Source organism: Odontomachus brunneus, unplaced genomic scaffold (assembly GCF_010583005.1).
Source record: "Odontomachus brunneus isolate Ranch 3 - 2012 unplaced genomic scaffold, Obru_v1 Obru_scaffold_180, whole genome shotgun sequence".
Lineage (NCBI taxonomy): Eukaryota > Metazoa > Arthropoda > Insecta > Hymenoptera > Formicidae > Odontomachus > Odontomachus brunneus.
In genome coordinates, this window is record NW_022639630.1 from 131724 (window position 1) to 142378 (window position 10655).

General features: G+C 33.3%; 1 protein-coding gene across 1 annotated transcript in view; it reads right to left on the bottom strand.

The window, feature by feature from the left end:
• LOC116851598 overlaps positions 1-7574 on the bottom strand; it is a 47061-nt gene extending 39487 nt beyond the window's left edge. The window contains exons 1-2 of the mRNA XM_032831175.1: positions 7535-7574; positions 1496-1578 (exon numbers count right to left, since the gene is read on the bottom strand). The gene's annotated coding sequence lies outside the window, so the exon portion shown is untranslated. The remainder of the gene's footprint in view (positions 1-1495; positions 1579-7534) is intronic.
• Between the last annotated feature and the right edge of the window lie 3081 nt (positions 7575-10655).

Sequence of the window (10655 nt, forward strand, 5' to 3'; positions counted from 1 at the left end):
AGTTCGATATTAATTTCTCTAAATGTTCTTCTGTGGTAACTGATGGTGCAAAGGCAATGGTAGGCACGAAAAACGGATTCTTCGGTCAATTAAAGCAGCGAAATTTAAAATTTCCCGTAATTCATTGCATAATTCATCAAGAACCGTTATGTGGGAAAGCTGTTAAACTATGCACAGCAATGCGAACAGTAACAAAGATTATTAACCAAATTAAAGGTGGTCAAAAATTTCTTTCTCATCGAAAGTTTCAATACTTTCTCGAAGAGCATAACGCAACATATACAGATGTACTTTTGTATTGTGAAGTCCGGTGGCTTAGTGTAGGAAAATGTCTTCAAAAGTTTTTTGCAATAAGAAAAGAGATATTTCTTTTCTTGCAAGAACAATTACCTGCAAAATATGAAGAATTTAAATATTTCTTCGAAAACTTAGACTCGCTTTGTGAACTTGTTTTAGTGACCGACATAACAAACCATTTGAATACTTTAAATTTAAAGCTGCAAAAAACAAACCAAACTATTTCATAAGTAGTCAGTCATGTCGATTCTTTCCACAGAAAATTGTTACTCTTAAAAAATAAAAAAAGTTGCAAAATAATATTCTTCATTTCTTTCCTTCTTGCCAGATTCTCTATGAGGAACATGGCAAATATAGTGACTTCATAAAGCAACTGAATATAATTGATTCAATAATAGAAGAATTTGATTCGCGTTTCCGATTTTGAAACGCTAAGAAAAGATTTGATACTTTTTGAGAATCCTCTCACTGTGCAAATCGAGAAACAAAGCTTAGAATTTCAAGCAGAATTGTGTGATTTGCAATGCGATCTTTCACTTAAAACACGTCCAGAAAAAGGGATTGAGTTCTTCAAAATTTTAAATCCATCGTGTTACCCACGTCTTAGAGATTTTGGTCTTCAAAGTTTCTCCATGTTTGGGTCTACATATTTATGTGAATGCTCTTTTTCGAAAATGAATTTTACAAAGACAGCCACACGTTCTTCTTTGAACGATGCATCACTGTCTTCGTTGATGCGAGCTAGTTCTTCCAAAATTTCTGTGGATATACCATCTTTAGTACAATCGTGTAAACGATCTAGGAAACATTAAGATTGGCTGATTTTTTTTCTTCTATGATTAGAATTTTTTTTCTTCCGTATATATCTTATAATATAGAATTTCGCTTTTCTGCCGAGTCATGTCATTAATTTTAATTTATTTCTAGTGGAATAGGCTTACAGGGGAAACCACTTAAAAAAAAAACGCATCAATAATAGTACCTCATGGGTGATGTGGAAATCTATTATCAAAATTACAAGACAGATACACACACACACGCATTATATTCGATATAAAATTATATATGTGTGTGTGTGGGTGTGTATCTACAATATATTACACATAAATAATGTAACATTATATTATTTACAAAAAAATATATATATTGAAGAAGTAAAAATTTTAATAACGGATTGGCACACAGAAGCGCTACATACGTATTTCTTACTCAACAACGCTCCTGAGGCAAAGCAATCGGCGGCTCGGAGGAGTGAGAATGGGGCAGCGGTGGGCGTCGCGTCTGAAATCAGCCCGAAATGTGACAAAAATTCCAAGGCCTGATCTAAAAGATTTGTGCACCGATTTTTTGTTGATTTCGGAACGCGTTCCAACTTCAGGGTAGCGATCATGAATCTTTCACGTGAACTTCATTTTCACTTTTCACTGTAAGTTATTTCACATAAAAAGTGAACAATGAAAATGTGGAAAGTAATATTTATGCAATATAGATTATTAAAATTAAAATGTAATTACAATATACACAATGTAATATATAACACATTAAATACACAATGAAAGCATACCGACGAAGTTTGCAAAGTTAAGATACGTATGCATCAGAAAGTTAAAGTATAATATATTATAAATTGTATGCAGTAAGTAAAATGTAAGTTTATTTTATGTATTTATTGCATGTATTTTATGTATCGTTTTATATGAAATATATATTTTCTGCAGATTTATAATTTTAATATAAATAGAATATTTTATCCTTTCATAATTTATCCTAAAGTAATCCCAGACAAGCAGACTTCCAAGGGACGTTCTAAAGACGTCACTATGTCTTAAAAACATGCTGAAAAAATTCTAAAGATGTCCCTTGCAAATTGGTGTTGTCTTGAGTATATTGTAATATTTGTCTTACTTAGGTTACTCTTGGCTCATATAGTTTACACTGACCCTAAATAGTAAAATGCTCAAACAGCACAAAATCTCTTAAGCCGGAATCAGACTACGCATTGGAGATTGAGGATTGCGGACTGAAGATTACTATTTGACCAATTGGAGCAAAGCCAGCCAAAATCGAAGTTAGTTGATTCGACAAAATCTAATCTTCAATCCGCAATCCTCAATCTCCAATGCGTAGTCTGATTCTGGCTTTAAAGACATCCCAGGGACATCTTGAAGACGAAGAAACATCCTCAGGACGTACTCTGGACGTTTCCTGGACATCTGTGCTGTTAGAGTGACGTCTTAATGATGTTAAATAATGCTTTAATAATGTCTTTAATGTCAATAAGACATCACTAAAATGACAGTTGAAATTATTTTGCTGCCATGTTGAACAAAATTTTTGCGTAAAAAATTTCAATTTTCACAAATTCACGTTAAATCTTTCATTTTTCACGAGTTTAAAGAAAGTTTTCATCTTTCACGAGTTCATTACAAAATTTTCACTTTTCACGAGTTCATACTAAAGGTGCGATTTCACGCAGCGAATAAAAGCTAGCGTTTTACCCCACTCCATCAATTTTCACCGAAATGGCGAATGTAGCGAATAAATGCTCAAAGTTCGACACAGTCCAACTTTTAGAGAATAAAAGTTGGCGTTTACAACCACTCCATTAATTATCGCTAAAAAGACGAATGAAGCAGATAAACGTTCAAAGTTCGACACAGTTCAACTTCTTGCGATTTAACTGGATCAAGTGATTGTAATTAATTAAGTGAATAAAATAGGTCATATAAATCCGATGAAAAATTTTTCATGCATAATTATGTATGAAATTTGTTCATACATAATTATGTATAATCATATAACATTATATATCATTATATACAATTATGTATAACAATATGTATAATTACATATAAATCTATGCGTACCCAGATAGAAATGCGTGATTATCACGTTTCATCATAATGTGATGTCATACTGTGATTTCACCTTGATACCTTTTTAAAGATCATTATGTGATTAACATGACATGAGCACAAGATGTATACAAATGATATACGAATATGTCTAGTCCATCAAGTTTTGTTATTATAATATCATTAGATGAGATATTTTTCTGATCATCATTATATGAACGGCATATGAGCAATATATGCGCACGCATTTGTATGCATTTTTGCAATCATCCACGTCAATATATGAGCGCGTGCTAAGCGCAACATGACATTATTTTTCTATCTGGGTAATTATATAAAATTATATATGAATTTATATATATATATAATTATACATGATTATATATATAAGTAGAATGTATAAACATGAATGGACAAATTTGATATATAATAATATATAATTATGTATAATTATATATAATTTTATATAATTGTATATAATTATGTATGAAAAATTTTTTATTGGGAAAACAGCAAATTATAATAAAAACAAGAAATTATGGCTGAAGGGACTGATAAATTGACAGTGCCGATAATACAAACGAAGTTAGTATATATTATATATGGTCAGCATATTTATATAGGTTATAACCTATAGGCTACTCTTTGTATCTTATTTATTTATATTAAATTGATTAAATTTTTCGTCTTATATATTTTTTTCGTTTTTAATAAATACATCGCTGCAATTGCAGCAGCTATATATCGTCTTCGAACTTCACCTATAATCGCCACTATACATCTATAATATTTTATATATCTCGATTATAACACTCCATTTTTATACTTATTGCAGTTTATACAGGAGGTTAAACGTGGTGAATAGGAAATGGGCGACAGCGAACAGCGTTATAACGCTACTTTGAACTATGCTGAAGTGGGGATAAAACGCTAGCTATTATTCGCTCCATGAAAAGGATACAGGTGATAGCGAACAGCTTTTAAACGTTGCTTTAAACAACGATGGAGTGGGGTGAAACGCCAGCTTTTATTCGCTGCGTGAAATCGCACCTTAAGGGAAAAGATTTATGATCGCTACGAAAGAAACGAGTGAGTCCCACATGCACACATTGCAAACGGATATATCCAATCATATGTCGTTGTTTATAGAGTCTCTAGAATATCTCTAGGCATACGGCGTTGTGGTTGGCTGTGTCCGTTTGTCAATATGCGCATGTGGGACGCTTCTAGAGAATCTCTAATACAGAGAATCGCCAACTTGGTCACGTGACCAGTTGATTGGCTGGCATAAATATATACGGATTTAGACTTTGCGACGCTAATGCAGAACAAATGCTTATATAATATATATATATATATATATATATATATATATATATATATATATACATATGGTTTTGCATCGGCGTCGCAATATCTAAATCGGGAGTGTCCCGATTGACCACGGTACGATTGAACACAACCAACCGATGAAAAGAATTATCTAGTGAATTACTAGGTCGAACCAATCATTACAATCTGTGTCCAATCGGATCCCACTCTCTAAATCCATATATGTTTATGCCAGTCAATCGCAGAGTAGCTGAGTAGCTGGTCACATGACCAAGTTGGCGATCCTCTAGAGGTTTTCTAGACGCTCTCAGAAAGACAAACACTACTTGGCACGCAAGCACTGCCACTTATTACAAGAACAGAAGGATGGCATATATGGGTGTCAAAAAGTGATGATTTGACATATAATTAAAAGAAACAAATAATTAACAGTGTAACAATAAAACAGTGTATTAAAGAAAAGCATTAATTAATTTTCTAATAATCTTTTAAGTAAAAAATATTTTTAAATTTGAGTGTAAATTAAAAAAGTTATAAACTTTAATTTCTTTAATGTTAATAATTGAAAAATTATAAATTTGCCATCAACATTAAATAAGTATGTAAATAATACTATTAATTATGTAGGTGGGGAATTATGTTATTGCGCTCAACAAAAATAAGCAGCAGACCAAGTCGAACGATATGAATATCTTGTTAAAATGATCACTCAACCTGGTCTGCTGCTTATTTTTGCTGAGTGCAATAGAGCGCATAGAGACGTATGTATTGTACTCTGCACTAATAAGCAGCAGACCAAGTCGAGTGATATTTCTTAACAAGATTCTCATATCACTTGATCTGCTACTTACTTTTGCTAAACACAATAATATAGTTCCTCATCTACAGAAATGATAACATTATACACATATTCATTTAATGTTGATGGCAAATGTATAGCTCTAAAATTATTAACATTAAAGAAATTATGGTTTATAACTTTTTAAACTTACATTTAAATTGAAAATATAAAAGTGAACTTACTTTGTTAAAGAATAAGTGAATCTCATAGTACCACCATTTTACAGGATGCAAGTATTAAGAACGACAGCTATAAGATGAAACAATATAAGCAAGATACCAATGAAGATTGTGATGCACAAGAAATATAAATTTTAACGCAAGAAACCAAACAGCGCTAAGCGATGAGTCAAGTTTGGACTGTCTGAATAACAATATTACTAAAAATTTATCCATTTGCAACTTTATTTATTTATATATATTCTATAATACTGCTATAATATAAGCTGACTTCACGCAATATATTTTAAAGATCTACATATATGAAATATGTGTCATAGTAGGTCTTCTCCTCTGGCCAAAAGGACACAAAGTCAATCCCAGTGATTCCCAAGCAGACCTATGGCACAAAATTTTCTAAAGTTCCAGTGTATCTGATTAAGTCTTTAACGCAACAGTAAAACTACGTGCCTACTAGAAAAGTGGAACCAATGGGATTGATGCAGTTCAACAGCTGGAAATTGTTCTCCTCCTGATAGTAATAATTCTGTAAATTCAATATAATTCTAATTACACTGGCACTCAGAGAGACACAAAATTCTTCTATCATTATATTTTATTTATTTTATTCTAAATTATTTACGACTCGCAATTTCAATATTAATAGATTATTTTAACTTGTATAAAAAAAATTTATAACTTAAAGTTGTAATACATTTTAAAATAACAAGTTTAAATATAATGATAGAAGAATTTTTTGTCTCTCTGAGCACCAGTGTAATTAGAATTATATTGAATTTACAGAATTATTACTACCAGGATGAGGTCAATTTCAAGCTACCAGGAGGAGGAATTTCTAGCCATTGAACTGTATCAATCCTATTCACTTTTCCATAGAATAGGTACGTAGTTTTACTGTTGCGTTAAAGACAATCAGATGCGCTGGAACTTTAGAAAATTTTGTGCCATAGGTCTGCTTGGGAATCACTGAGATTGACTTTGTGTCGCTTTAGCCAGAGGAGAAGACTACGACACATATTTCATATATGTAGATCTTTAAAATATATTGCGTAATGTCAGCTTGTATTATAGAACATATATAAATAAATGAAGTTGCTAAATTAAAGTTGCTAAAATAAAATTGATAAATTCTTAGTAATATTATTATTCAGACAGTCCAGACCTGACTCATTACTTAGTTCCTTGCGTTAAAATTTATATTTCTTATGCATCACAATCTTCATTAGTAGTATCTTGCTTATACTGCTTCATCTTATAGCTGTCGTTCTTAATACCTGCATTCTGTAAAATGGTGGTACTATGAGATTCACTTATTCTTTGACACAAAGTAAGTTCACTTTTATATTTTCAATTTGAATGTAAGTTTAAAAAGTTATAAACTATAATTTCTTTAATGTTAATAATTTTAAAGCTATACATTTGCCATCGACATTAAATGAATATATGTATAATGCTATCATTTGCGTAGATGAGGAACTATATTATTGTGTTTAGCAAAAGTAAGCAGCAGACCAAGTCGAGTGATATGAGAATCTTATTAAGAAAATATTACTCGACTTGGTCTACTACTTATTTGTGCAGAGTACAATACATACATCTCTATGCACTCTATTGTGCTCAGCAAAAATAAGCAGCAGACCAAGTCGAGTGATCATTTTAAAAAGATATTCATATTACTCGACTTGGTCTGCTGTTTATTTTTTTGCTGAGCACAATAACATAATTCTCCACCTACACAAATAATAGCATTATTTACATATTCATTTAATGTTGATGGCAAATTTATAATTCTACAATTATTAAAATTAAAGAAATTATAGTTTATAATTTTTTTAATTTACACTCAAATTTAAAAATATTTTTTACTTAAAAGATTATTAGAACATTAATGAAAAGAAAATTAATTAATACTTTTTTTTAATGTTTCACAGTCACAATCACAATAACTATTTGTTTCTTTTAATTATATGTCAAATCACTACTTTTTGACACCAGACTTCAGTCTTCAATAATTGACTGAGAACACCTACTCTTTGTTGTTGTTGTTATTACTATGGTCGTGAAACTAGTTCATTGACCACCCAAGTAAAACATAAACGTAATCAACAATATAAAATTCCAATCTTGCAACAATACAGTTTTCAGCTTAATCCAAATTATATCCTTCTATTAATCCTGCGAAAGAAAAGAGATAACTCGTTAAATGCACTTTCGTTGCTACTAAAAACTATATCATCGAGAATGATAGGTTCAATTCCCCAGACATTGCGTAAACCAATCCTCAATAAGTCCGACTCCCGCTGATTACGCGGGCAATTTAAAATTACATGTTCCGAAGTCTCTGGCAGACCGCAATCACAAAGCGGTTAGTCACTGATATTTTTATCATATATATGTTGCGCTACTTGTATATGATAAGTCCGTAATCGTGATACCATAGTTATAATTTCTCTATTGAGATGAGCATGTTGTAAAAACCAAGGCTCCAAATGATTTTTAATACGCGTTCTATGAAAATACCTGAAATCTTTTTGCTCCGAGGTGTCTCTAAAAAATTGCGCAACATTTTCATCCATGCGATCTCTAAGCATTCTACAAATAGTACTCGAAAACAGAACAGTTTTATGCTCTACAGATAAATTTATTCCACGGGCAGCGTTTTTTGTCAATTCATCAGCCCGTTCATTGCCTTCAACACCCGAATGTCCCGGAATCCAGACAAACACAATCTCAAAGCCTTGCTTGATCAAGTAGCTGTATATATCTTTGATAATATACACGGTGGGCCATTTTACGGGACCCACCCAAATTTCTCCATAAGTAAGCCAGATATAGAAAAATAGTTAAGACAAAACTTGTTCAGGACAATGGAAGTCATCTTTCTCAATAAATGAATTTGACCTTGAGGTCAAATTTCAAGGTCATTTGGAGGTCATAGTGATTTTTTTAAATGGGACCGCCTACTTCCCTTATAGAAATATCATACTAAGCATCATTGATAATTACTTATTATCCAGTATTTTTAATACTGAAAATAAGTAATTATCAATGATTCTTAGTATGATATTTCTATAAGGGTTTTGACATCGGATTCGAAGAGAGCGGGAAATTTTACGTCAGAAATGATATTTTTAAATTTTTTATTTTGACCTTCAAAAGGTCAAATCAAGGTTTTAAAAACGCTCAGAAGCTGTTTGTTTAAATGCGATTATCTTACTTTTAGCATTACCTAGAAACAACGACGTGGACGTAGTAAGTTCTGTTTCCTTTGGCGTGCTTGATTATCGTGAGTCCCTTTGCCTCTCACGTTAAACAAGCACCCCAAACGTGAGAGGCAAGGGGACTCACGGTAAACAAGCACCCCAAACGTGAGAGGCAAAGGGACTCACGATAATCAAGCACCCCCAAGGAAACAGAACTTACTACGTCCACGTCGTTGTTTCTGGGTAATGCTAAAAGTAAGATAATCGCATTTAAACAGCTTCTGAGCGCTTTTAAAACCTTGATTTGACCTTCTGAAGGTCAAAATAAAAAATTTAAAAATATCATTTCTGACGTAAAATTTCCCGCTCTCTTCGAATCCTGTGTCAAAAGTACGCGGTCCCATTTAAAAAAATCACTATGACCTCCAAATAACCTTGAAATTTGACCTCAAGGTCAAATTCATTTATTGAGAAAGATGACCCCCATTGTCCTGAACAAGTTTTGTCTTAACTATTTTTCTATATCTGGCTTACCTATGGAGAAATTTGGATGAGTCCCGTAAAATGGCCCACCGTGTATACGAGGGCTGCTCCGTAAGTTTTGCGACTTGGCAACACTGGCGTTGCTAGGTAAAATCTAACCTTACCATCAAAAAGTTTGACAGTTTGGAAGATTTTTTTACTCGAAACGTTTTGTCGTACGGAGACTACTTGTATTGTTTACAGTGACTTGAAAATTGTGTCTCAGCGAAAAAATGGAATTAACACGAGAGCACTTTCGTTTGATGATTTTTTACGACTTTCGACGTGGATTATCGAGACAAGAGTGCATCGATCAACTTGCTTCCACTTTTGGCAATGAAGCACCACACAAGGCCACTATTTGTCGCTGGTTTAATGAATTCAATCGTGGTCGTAGTTCGCTCACCGACGAACCTCGCGAAGGTCGTCCAAAATTAGCTGCTGTGCCAGAAAACATCGATGCTATGCATAAATTGATAATGCAAGATCGACATGTGACATACCGTGAGATTCAGGCATCCCTGGGTGTTGGTATGAATTGCATACAAACGATATTGCATGAACATTTGGCCGTAAAAAAATTTGTTCACGTTGGATCCCGCATAATTTGACAATTGTTCAAAAAAAGGATCGTATAAATTGGTGCAAAAAAATGCTGAAGAAATTCGATCGAGGTGCGTCAAATGCCGTATATAACCTCTACACAGGTGACGAGTCATGGATCTATGCATATGAGCCGGAAATTAAACAACAGTCAACTGTGTGGGTCTTTCGAAGTGAACCTAACCCAACAAAAGTTGTTCGCGCTCGAAGCACTTCGAAACAAATGGTCGCTTGTTTTTTCGGAAAAACTGGTCATGTGGCAACAGTACCCTTAGAGAAACGTAGAACGGTCAATTCTGAGTGGTACACAACCATTTGTTTGCCAGAAGTCTTCGGCCAAATAAGGAAAAACAACTCAAGACGACGAATCATACTTTACCATGACAATGCGAGCTCTCACACATCGGCTCAAACAACCGCCTATTTGACCAGTGAAAACATCGAATTAATGGATCATCCACCGTACAGTCCTGATTTGGCACCCAATGACTTCTTTTTGTTCCCGAACATCAAGAATAAACTGCATGGTCAACGATTTTCGACGCCAGAAGAAGCGGTTGATGCGTTTAAAACACATGTTCTAGAGGTACCACTTTCGGAGTGGCATGGATGCTATAATAAATGGTTTGAGCGAATGCAGAAGTGTATTGATCATCATGGAGAATACTTTGAAAGACAATAAAGCCATTTTTAATGACAAATTACCGTGTTTTCCTTACTAGTCGCAAAATTTACGGAGCAGCCTTCGTACTAATTCATGCTGTTTACCAGCTAGGTCACATCTGCCCAGAGCCGCAATAAGACTAGAATCGGTGGCAATAAC